Source organism: Capsicum annuum, chromosome 2, assembly GCF_002878395.1.
Source record: "Capsicum annuum cultivar UCD-10X-F1 chromosome 2, UCD10Xv1.1, whole genome shotgun sequence".
Lineage (NCBI taxonomy): Eukaryota > Viridiplantae > Streptophyta > Magnoliopsida > Solanales > Solanaceae > Capsicum > Capsicum annuum.
Window position 1 is genome coordinate 48,679,249 of NC_061112.1, and position 12,906 is coordinate 48,692,154.

Below are 12,906 nucleotides of genomic sequence, written 5' to 3' on the forward strand. Positions count from 1 at the left end.
TATTGTGATTGGTTGTGAGCATTACATTTCATATCATACTCATTCATGAAACATTGGTACCACCGTGGCAACATCTGAGAAACATTGGCGACACCTTTTTAAAAATATTATAACACCTTATAAAACCCTTTCCGAGGGATGTGCCAGAATGGAGATATGAGATATGTGGATTGTATATGGATTGAAGAACCCCCCATGAGTCCTACGTCGGGAAGCTTTGGCTTCATAGGTGTATACAGGGATTGTGCGACAATCCTGGAGGTTGTGCGACAACATCGTGCATCATTATCATCATTATCATATACATTGCACTTACTTTATTGTGTTTATGTTGTGTTGTATTGCCTTATTGACTTGTCATCTATGTATTTGTCTTACCTATCTTTACTTGTATTTGATGATCTTGTATCTACATGTTCTCTCTTGCTCTATTTTATATGTGACATAATCTATACTTGTGTTCTATATCTTGATGTGTTTTTGCAATATATGTGAGATATATTAGAATTGTTAGTGCAAGTGGTGTGGGCTACCGTTGTGGAATATTTTCTGATTGCAGATGACGTGCCCTTAGTGTATATTTTGTATGCCTTATTTACTACTTTGCTTAGTCGGCCTATGATACCTATTGAGTACAAGTGGATCGTACTCATGTCTACTGCGTCCTTTCGGTGCAGGTCCTAGCTCGAGTCCGCCTCAGCTTACTTGATTCGGCGGTTGTTGGAGCTTCCAAGGTAGCGGTTGGACATTCATGCATCCAAAGTTCACCTCTATCTTTCTATACTAGTTATGACTTTATTAGTGTTCGGAGACAATTATTATTCCTTTGTGGTTATTTTTCGATGTATTTGACTCTTGGATTGTCTTAGTAGTTCTTACACTATTGACACCTAGTTTTGGGCATGATTGGTGTTTTGGATAAGTTCTTTCCGCATTGTTATGATTATTTATACGGTTCAGCTTCATTCTAGAAGCCTTACCTTGGGTATTTCTGTCTTTTTCTCTATTCGTATCAGTTTGGGTGATAGACTTACTTGTCAAGGTACGCCGCGACAAGTACCATCATGACCCTCGTTTTTGGGTCGTGACATTATTCTTCAATATTTTAAAAAAGAGTTTCTATGTTTATATTTTAAAATAATTACAGTTTAAATATTTTATTTTATGAAGATACTACACGTTGAACTACTTAATTGTGGACCCAAATTAACCCTTACAAACTTTTTTTCTTTCAAGTATAATTCTTTAATATATCAAAGAGTGAAAAAATTTCATGTCAATATTTAGTCAACTTACATCATATAAATTTAAACGTAAAAAGATATATTTTTAATTAAAGTACATGATTTACATTTAAATAAAGTACTTATATGTATTTGTGCTCTTACTTTTATTCAAATGTCATCTTAATTATAAAAAATAAAATAAACATATCATAAATTTATATTATCTTAATATTAATAAATTTTATTAATATACATTTGACATAAATTATATTTGTCCATTGCGTAGGCAAAATCTATTAGCTATTTAAGCCAACATAATAAATATTATTATTTTATTTTATGAATATTCTACACGTTGAACTCTTTTATTGTGGACCCAAATTAACCCTTACAAACTTTTTTTCTTTTAAGTATAATTCTTTAATATATCAAAGAGTTAAAAAATTGCATGTCACTATTTAGTCAACTTACATCATATAAGTTTAAACGTACAAAGATATGTTTTTAATTAAAGTACATGGTATAAATCTAAATGAAAGAAGTACTTATATGAATTTGTGCTCTTACATTTATTTAAATGTCAGCTTAATTATAAAAAAAAATATCATAAATTTATATCCTTTTAATGTTAATAAATTTTATTAATATATATTTGATATAAATTATATTTACCCGAATCTATTAGCTATTTAAGCCAACATAATCAATATTATTTTAGTTTTGTTACTTGATCCATGTTGATTTGATATGAGTCCAAAAAAATATATTAAAAATTTATTTTACTAAATTAATTTTATTAATAAATTTTAAAAATCTAAATTTGATATAATATTACAAGAAAATAATATGTTTTTCTTAATTTGCTAAAGTGAATAAGTATAAATAAATTTTATTTGTAGTATAAGAGCTAAATAAAAAGAAAAATATAGCCTTTTAAGTTTTAAAATATAATTACAATTATTAATACAAATCATGTTTTTTTGTAAAATTACTTAATCATTTTCTTAGTAGTTAAAGAATTTAAAAAGTTCAATGGCCCCATATATATTAGAGTTAGAATATACATGTTAGAATTAAAATATTTACTTATAATTAATTAATTATGCGAAGACCATTTAAAAATAGAGAAGCTTTTAGAAAAATTAAAGAATCTTTAATTAATAATTATTCAGAATATATAAGTCTAAATAAAACAAAAGAAAATCCACAAAAACTAGCCTACTTAATTACATTAATATCTAGTATTGAACCAAAATTAATAACACATTTAAAATCCAGAAGAATGAAACACATGCCACCTAATTATGATAAAATTAGATTTAGATATCCACCAAGATATTATAAATATAATTTAAAATGAATAAGGTACAACAATATAAAGAATTAAAACAAATTATCTCTGAAAAACGTAAAGAATTAAAAATAAGAATAAAAAGACTACATTATAATATATTTGCCGGAGTTAGTAAAAATTCAATAGATACACAAAAAGATGAAATATCAAAATTAGAATCACAAATAGATAGTTTAGAATATGTATATCAACATGACCTATTCACAATAAAATGAATAAAGAAGAATTTATAATAGATGAAAAAATATATGAAAACTACGAAGGATCAAAAATAAAAATAGTATTTTCTAATCTAGGACGAAGATATAAGAAAATAGGCGAACATTTATATCTAATGTTAGAAAAAGAAGAATTAAAATTAGAAGATAAATTAACAGCAATGGTAAGAATAGAAAAAGAAAATGAAGAGATAGATAGAAAAAAGGAAATAGAAAAAATAAAACAACAAACTACGGAAGAAATACGAAAAATAGAAGAAACCAAAAATAGTAGAATTGCTGAATTAGAAAAAGAATTACAAATGTTAAAAGAGCTGTATGAACAAAGACAGAAAGAAAAAGAAGAAAAAGATAGAGAACAGAAATTACTGAACGAGATAAATCAATTTAAGGAAAAATTAGAGATAAAAAACGAAGAATTAGAAATAAATAATATAGATATTGAAGAGACAGATAATTATGAGTCCGAAGATAGTGAAACATATACAGAAATATTAACAAATACAAAAAATTTAGAAATCAATGAAAAAGAAATTAATGAGGAAAACTTAGAAAATACCCACACAGAAATAAATACTCTTGATAAAAAAGAAAATGAAAATATAATACCTAAAACAACAGAAATAAGAAAACCTATATATTATAAGAATAAGTTTAAAAATTATAATGAATATGACAAATGGATACCAAAACAAATAGTGAATAAAAATTATAACTTTTTAGATCTAGACTGTGTAATAGATACAGAAAAAACAATACAATTATGGATAGGATATATGACAAAACAATTATTAGATAATAATATAAATATAACGGATGCACCGGAATATATAGAAAAAACACTAATAGGATCAGTAAAACTATGGTTTGCAAATTTAACCGAAAATAGAAAAAAAGTATTAAGAACTAATAAACCTATAGAAGGAACATCATCGACAACAACTAAACTAACCCCTATAGAATTATTAAAAAAATATGAAACAGCTATAAAAGATGAATTTGGTAGTACGACAACAATCGAAGAAGAACAAAATGAAGAAAAAGATACAAATAGAAATTTAATGTTAAAATTAGCAATATGTAATATGTGTTATATAGATGAATATACTTGCGCATTTAAAGAATATTATTACAAAGGAGCATATAGTATAGAAGAAAGTAAAGAAATAAGAAAATTATATTTTAATAAATTACCCGAGCCATTTAGTTCGAAAATAATAAAAAGTTGGGAAGAAGCAAAAATAGTAGATACGTTAGGAGCAAGAATAAAATATTTACAACAATGGTATAGAAACTTATGTGAAAAATATAGAGAAGAATTAAAAATGGAAAAAACATTAATAAGAAATTTAGCATGTTGCAAAAATAAAATAGCACCCCAATTTGGATGCGAAGAAAGATATTATAAGAAAAGAAAAAGACATAAGAAATATAAAAAATATAAAAAATCAAAATATAAAAATAAGAAACCAAGAAAAAGATATTATGTAAAAAATTATAAACATAAAAGACCATACAGACAGAAGAAATCTATAAAAGAATGTACTTGTTATAATTGTGGAAAGATAGGACATTTAGCTAGAGATTGTAAATTACCTAAAAATCCAAAAAATAAACAAATATCAGAAATAAAAATAGATAATACCGAATATATGCAGATAGATTATATAGATTATGAATTAGAAAGTGAAGATAGTATATATGAAATTTCAGAAAATGAAACAGATAATGAAATAGATAGCGAAATAGATGAATCAAATGACTGAAGAAGATATAAAAATAATAACAAAGGAAGAATATTTAAATGATGAAGGAACGGAACCAAAAATAATATTTGATAGTAACATATTTGATGAAATAAAAGGAAAAGAATTAGATTTAAGTGTAGAGAAAATATTTAAAATACCAACAATAAAAAATATTTTTACTAGGAAAAAGGATGAATATTATGTAGTATGCCAAAAAGAACATGTAATAGACTGCAGCTATGCAAAAGGAAAAGCTAGTATACCATTAGTAACAAAAAGAATAATTAGTAAAGAAATAAATGATATAAAAAATAAAGGAGATCCAATAAAATATGTACACCTTGGAGGTACAGAAATATTAATAAAAGCATGTTTTAGAGAAGGAATAGATACACCAATAGAATTATATTTAGCAGATGATAGAATTATAAAACCTATAGAAAAGAGCATAATAACTGCCGTAAAAGGAAATCTAATATATCAAAAATTTAAATTTATAATAAGTGCAAATTATTCAGTAGCAGTAACAGATAGAAATATAGATAAATCACTAGTATTATATTGGAAAATATCAGGAATAGAACTAACCCCAGGAAGTAAAATATTTACAGCAAGATGTAAAAATCTATATGTATTAACAACAAAACATAAAATAACAGGAAAAAATAAGATAAACAAAATACAAATAGAAAGCCCATTCGAACAAATAGTAAAAACAATAGATTATAATGACTATACCTATAGAGACATAGATACAGAAGAAAATTTAGAAATAGTAAATGATAGAATAAGTACAACAAAAAGAATAGCTAATGAAAAACCAGAATCATCAAGCTCATCAAAAAGAACAAGTTATGAAACAAATTCAATAAGTAATTTAAACCAATATTACATAAAAGGAAAAATAAATGAAAAAGAATATCTAATACTTTTAAATACAGGACAAGAAGAAAATCATATAGCAAAATATCTAGTAAAAAATGAAGAAATAAAAACTGACAATGATATATGCCCAGATCTACCAAGAAGTTTAATAAATAATAAAAATATAGCAGAAAAAGAAATAATATTAGGAGTGAGAAAAATAAAAATAGAATTCGAAGTAAAGGAAGAAATGCAAAAAGCAGATATAATATTAGGAATAAAATGGTTAGAATAAGTAAAACCATATAATATAGAACATACACAATTAACCCTAACATATAACAAAGAAAAGTTATTCTTAAAAAGAGCCTTAACATGAAATGAAGATATATGTATTAATGAAGATAGTAGTAGAAAGATATTACAGTAGATATTATACGCCTATGATAGATACAGGAGCAGAAGCTAATTTATGCAGATATAATTGCTTACCAGAAAGCAAATGGGATAAATTAAAAACACCAATAATAGTTAAAGGATTTAATAATGAAGGAAGCTTAATTACTTATAAAGCTAGGAATGTAAAAATACAAGTATGGGATAAGATATTAACAATAGAAGAAATTTATAATTATGAATTAACATCAAAAGATATACTTTTAGGAATGCAATTTTTAGATAAATTATACCCACATATAATAACCAAAACAGACTGGTGGTTTACAACACCATGTAAACAAAAAGTAAGAGCAAAAAGAGTTAATAATAAAATAAGAAAGAAAACCGATTGGATAAAAAGAAGTGAAAAAATTACACAAAAGTTAGAAAATATAAAAAATACTGAAGATACAATAGAACTAGTAGTATTTTCAATAAATAAAACAGAAATAACTATATTTTCAATAAATAAAATAGAAATAATTCAGAAAAAAATTAGAACAATTATATAGTGAAGATCCATTAAAAGGATGGGAAAAACATAAAACTACTATAAAAATTGAATTAATAGATAAAAATAGCATAATAACACAAAAACCATTAACATATAATTTTGATGATTTAAAAGAATTTAAAATGCACATAGATGAATTATTAGAAAAACAATACATACAAAAAAGTAATAGTAAACATAATAGTCCAGCATTTATAGTAAATAAACATAGTGAACAAAAAAGAGGAAAAAGTAGGATGGTTATTGACTATAGAAATTTAAATGCAAAAACTATAACATATAATTATCCAATACCAAATAAGATATTAAAAATAAGACAAATCCAAAGATATAATTATTTTAGCAAATTCGACTGTAAATCAGGATTTTACCACCTAAAGCTAGAAGAAGAATCTAAAGAATTAACCGCATTTACGGTACCACAAGGATTTTATGAATGGAACGTGTTACCATTTGGATATAAAAATGCACCAGGTAGATACCAATATTTTATGGATAATTATTTTAAACAATTATCTAATTGTATAGTATACATAGATGATATATTATTATATACAAAAACCAAAGAAGAACATTTAAAATTATTAGAACAGTTCACAAATATAATAGAAAAATCGGGAATAAGTCTAAGCAAAAAGAAAGCTGAAATTATGAAAAATCAGATAGAATTTTTAGGAATACAAATAGATAAAAGTGGAGTAAAAATGCAACAACACATAGTACAAAAAATAATAAATTCGAAAGAAGAATTAGATACAAAAAAGAAATTACAATCATTTTTAGGACTAGTAAACCAAGTAAGAGAATATATTCCAAAATTAGCAGAAACTTTAAAACCACTACAGAAAAAATTAAAAAAGGATATAGAATATAACTATGATGAAAAAGATAAAAAACAAGTTCAAAAAATAAAATTACTTTGTAGAGAATTACCAAAATTACAATTTCCAGATGAAAATAGAAAATTTTTATATATAGTAGAAGCAGATGCTAGTGAATATAGTTACGGAGGAGTACTTAAATATCGGTATGAAGCAGAAAAAATAGAACACCATTGTAGATACTACTCAGGTACGTTCAACGAGACAGAAATAAAATGGGAAATAAATAGGAAAGAATTATGTTCATTATATAAATGTTTATTAGCATTTGAGCCATATATTGTATATAACAAATTTATTGTACGAACAGATAATACACAGGTACGATGGTGGTTAACAAAGAAAATACAAAATTCAGTTACAACAAAAGAGATTCGGAGACTAGTTTTAAATATATTAAATTTCACATTTACAATTTAAGTGATCAGTACTAACAAAAATGTTATTGCAGATTACATATCAAGACAAAGCTACACAGACTGAAATAGTAGAGGAAGATACTCTAGAAAAAATACTTAACACCCTAACTACGCTTTCAATGAAAGTGGACAGTATGGGTAATGAGATAGAAAAGCTAAAGACTAATGAAGATAAACTGAAGTCTATAGCTACAAATCAGCTAACTCAGCAGTGTGCAGAGCTATGTCGATCGGAAGACATTAAAAATCCAGAGCTAGAAGGAGACGTTGGGACACTCCATAAAACCCATAACATTTATCAATCTACTTCTGCAGGTACAAGCAAAGGAGTTAATAGACCAAGATACCAGAATGTAAATATGAATAAAATATTTGAAAAACCATTTACCCCAAAAACACAAAAAGACCATTTATTCATACCCCCACAAGTTAACACATACCGAGATAGCCTAAACCAAGACAAAAAAGTATACAACTACACCGCCCAGAAATACATAGAAAATATATACAGAGTACAAACCTTTCTAAACCATAACCCCAGAGCTACAGACATCAAAGAACCAAATACCAATTATATAACCCAAAAATTACAAGGATATAATAAATTAATTGCACTACCCAAAACTAACCCAAGCCTAGTTAAAACCTGTTTTGACTATGGACTACTAAATACCATATATATCCAAGACGGAGAAGAGCTAACAGCTATGGAGGAATTATACAAGATATTCACTACCTACAAAAGAATAACAAAAGGAAATTTATTTTATATAAAGTGTTATACTGCACCAGCAGAGATATTATATGATGAAATAAAACCAGTTATACAAGTTGTAAAGATAGGATTAACAAGAGATATGATTATACCAGAAGATATTACGCAACAACCAGAGATACGCAGAATTGAGATACCAGATTTTTATGCAAATAAACGACTTATTGGACTAGCTACGATCATTCAAGAATTAGCAAATAATTATACTAATGGAAACCCAATATGGAGCTACTATTCAAGAGATCATCAAATGATATATTCAAATTCAAAAGAACTACGACAAGCAGATATGGAAGACGTAAGACAATGGATAATGACGCTACTTAACCCAGAAAAACAATCTACTGCAAGAGCAATAAAAAAAGGATTTATTTCAGACGGACTACTAACAAGATACTGTAAAATAATTGGACACAAATATCCAGACCACCAATGTTCGAGGTGCAATGGAGAAGATAATATTATTCCAGAGGTACATCTAGAATAAAAAAGACAAAATGCCAGCTGGAAAGATAAGATAAAGAGCAATAATGGAGCAGATACGACAACGGAAGATATTTGGACTTATTCTACAAATTTTTCTTACGATACAATAATGTAAAGCATTTATTACTTTTCTTACATTTATGACTTTTCTTTAGAGTAGGTTAGGCCATAAGGCCACTTTTGTTGACTTTTCTTTATTTTAGTTTTAACGTGTAAAAGTTAGTTTGTAAATTTTTCTATAAATGGAGAAGGCAGAAGGCATTGCAAAAGCAAGCCTTCATGCGTTGAAGCAACTTTCCTCTCTCCACTCCACAAAAAATATTTTACTCAGTTAATTAGATAAACATATTCCAATGGAAAAAGCTATGGAGCAACAAAACTCAGAAATATCAAAGCTACCCGAACAGGTATATCTATTTATGATTATGAATAGCTAATTTCATAATTCCCAACAATCATGATATGATAAAATAAATTCATATTAGTTACTTTATAGTAGAATTATTCGAAGAATAATATGTTAAGAAGTTTATTAACAAAGCGGAAACGGAGAAAAATCCCTAAGGACTATGTCATCCTAAAGGTGAAACCAATGAGGCAAGAAGCCGTGGCGGGGAGTAACCAGAGTAGAGGCGTTGTTTAAGGGAAAAAGTATCCGGATTACCATGTTAATAGTGACGGAAGAACATATTATTTAAGAATAATCTAGTATATAGTAAGCTAAGATGACTATATTTTATGTACATGGTTGAAGAGAATATTTTGAAAAAAGCAATTTTATGAAAATGAATGATAATTTATCTGATGTGATGGTAGATAAATTCAAAATACTTATTTTGTATGCACTTAGAAATATAAAAGTAGTAGATATAAGAAAAATCATATTAGAAAAAGCTTTTGGTAAATACTACATGACTAGAGTAAATTATATACCATATCTACCTAACTACTCTTACAAATACTTACGATGATAAGTTACATAGAATTTTTAGAAAGAAATATGAAAAACATACAGTTACTAGAAAAACAAATAAAAATAAATATAAACAAATACATGGAAAATAAAGCTATAAAATTTCTTGATAAAAATCTACTAAGGCTAAAACAAACAACTACAAAATATTATAATAAAATTAATTTTAAAAGATAGATTACCTAGATTATCTTAAAGTTTTAATCTTATATATACTTAAAGACATAGAAATAATAGATATTAAGAAAATAATATTAGAAGAAGTAATACACTATGAAATTGAAACTACAAATTGTCTAGAACAGTTATACGAGGAAATTTACCCAGAAGGATATTATTCAGATTAAAAAATGTTAGAATATATTAGACAAACTAGAGAAAATCAAGAAAATCTAAATAATGAAATTAATTATAGAAACCGAATTAGAAAAATAATGGAAGACCTAAAAGAAAAATTAGTATGGATAGCAAAAACCTTAGAAAATTTAGATAAAAACACATGTGATAGTTTATATAGTTTAAAAAGCTCACTACGAGAAGAACAACACAAGATAATAAATAACATTGAAAATCTAGAATTAAATATACATTATAGCACAGATAGGATAAATTATTATACAGGAATTTGTAACTCTGCAATTACTACAGGATAAAATAATTAATGAATATATCTTACGAAAAAAGTAAATTATTAAAAGATATTGAAACAAAATTTAAAAAATATCCACGCACAAATAAAAATAGATTCACTAGAAACCTAATCAATCTATTAGACCTATTAAATCCGCGCACCCCCTCCAAATGGTATCAAAGAAGTCACTCTTCTAATATATAGAATACTTTTTTTATCTTTTGTTATTTTTTTCACATATTTGTTCAAAATAGTGGACTAGGATAAATTTAATTAGCTTAAGGGCAAAACTATCTTTTTTTTTTGTTTAATTTGGTATTTTCTTAATCATTAAAATATCTCAAACATGATGGATCAACCCATCTTCCAAATCCAACACCTAAAACTATACAAAAAATAAAATAACAATTGGATCGGCCCAACTAAATGACCCGATCTGAAATAGACATATATATTCAGTAGGGTTTTCAAAGTGGTGCTTAAAGCTGAGCTCCGCCTCCTTCATCATGTTCATCTTTATCAACCTTCAATTTCTTCTGCTTCAGCTTTGGGTGGTTGATACAATACCATGGTTGTGCTGGTATAAGGATTATTTCAGCTTGCATGAGTAAGTATAGTCCATTCTTTCTCTGATTATTGCTGAAGCCTTTACTGAGAACTTGTTTTGATTCTTCTTATGTTAATGTCTCAATTGAGATCTTCAGTATGCTTCCAGTTGTTTTTGGTGCTAACATCATGGTTCTCATCTTCTGAGGTTTGCTTCCTTCTTCAAGTAAGTCATTTTCACCGTTGAACTTGTTGCCTGTTCTGTATATTGCTTCTAACCATTTTCTTTTTATCCATGTGTAGCTATAGCTGAGATAAAGATTATGGGATGCTCGAAACCACCGATAGTTGAAAAAGATCAAGTAACTCAGTCTCTTGAATCTTATATGATTTGTTGATCCCCAATCTGCTGAGATTTCATTTTTGTTGGCTAGTGTAGATAGGCTAATTAGCACTTTCACTTTTTTGTTTACCCTTCCAGGTTGTAAATATGATGTATGTGAAAAACCTTGTTGTAGCCCTTCCAGTCCCCTTATCTTTTTGCTAAAACTAGCCTCAGATATGGGTATTATTGCTTGTCACTGTTAAGTATCTTTCTACCTGAGCTTGGTAACTAACTGAATGCTATAAATATGAACATCTCATACTCAAGTTCTAGATTAGCTAAGTAATAGGCAAGTTGATTGCCTTCTCTGAATATATGTTGTATTTGTACTTGCTTATCTATCAGTAAATGCTTTATTTATTATACTTGCTTGCTATCTTCCATGGTGTTTCCCATTCATCAATTAGAAACTTCTGCATTGCTAGGGAATATGTCTGAATGATCACTTTCTCTTGGCATGCATGATTGCAATAAATAGTTGCATGTAATATAGTCTTTGCTTCTGCTACCATGTTATCTGTATCTTTAATTGTTGACCCTTCTACATGTATTAGATCACCCCTTACATTTCTTAAGTGGGATGCCCATGAACTACTACCTGGATTCCCTTTTGATGCTCCATCAGTATTGTATTTACACCACCCTTGCTCTGAAAGTTCCTATAGTACCACCTTAGTACTGACTTTAGGCTTTAACTGGCTTAGTTGCTGTAGAATTGATGGCCAGTCCATTACAAACTCCAGTACTGGTTTTCTCACCTTCAACAGCATCCTTAGGCGTCTTGTGACATTGAATATCAATCTATGCATATTGATCTCTTTGCCTTCATGCTTTTTAGCATTTCTCCTCTTTCATAATTTCTACATTATGATTATTGGTAGTGCTCTAAAATAGACCTTCTCCCTTTGTTTAACCTGAGCATTCCACCAAGCATATATTGTTTCTCTTAAACCCATTCCTTATATACTCATTCCGGCAAAAGAAGAAAATTAGGAACAAGTCCTGTTAGCAGAAAAAAATCTTAGTAGCACATGAGATATGGTCTCTTGTGCTGGATTCTGACAACACCAGCATTTGGAAGGACCATGTATTCCCCATCTCCAAATAGTATCATCTACTAAAATCCTCTCCTTCCACATTCTCCTCATAAAAAACACAATCTTGAATGGCAGGCCCTTAATCTATAGTTTTTTGTAGAAACTATTAGGTTCCCCCCTATGCCCCACATAATGCCAAGCTAACCTTATTGTGAACTTACCTCTTACTTCCAGACTCCAGATTAGTTTGTCCTTTGATTTCTTTGTTCTGCTGGTTTTACTTTGAGCATTACATGCTCTACTATTTCATCATCAAACAAACCCTTCAGTATGTCCTCATTCCAGTACCTATTAGTCATTAGGTCCCTTACACATTGATAAGTAAAATCGTACTCCTTACTTGCCTGTATG

At 27.7% G+C, this 12,906-nt stretch overlaps 1 long non-coding RNA gene across 1 annotated transcript; it reads left to right on the forward strand.

Annotated features, from left to right (window-relative positions):
- Positions 1 to 11,005: 11,005 nt before the first annotated feature.
- On the forward strand, positions 11,006 to 11,661 carry LOC107858612. Its single transcript, XR_001671157.2, has 3 exons — positions 11,006 to 11,134; positions 11,232 to 11,299; positions 11,377 to 11,661. It is a non-coding gene; the product is annotated as an uncharacterized LOC107858612 (long non-coding RNA).
- The last annotated feature ends 1,245 nt before the right edge of the window (positions 11,662 to 12,906 follow it).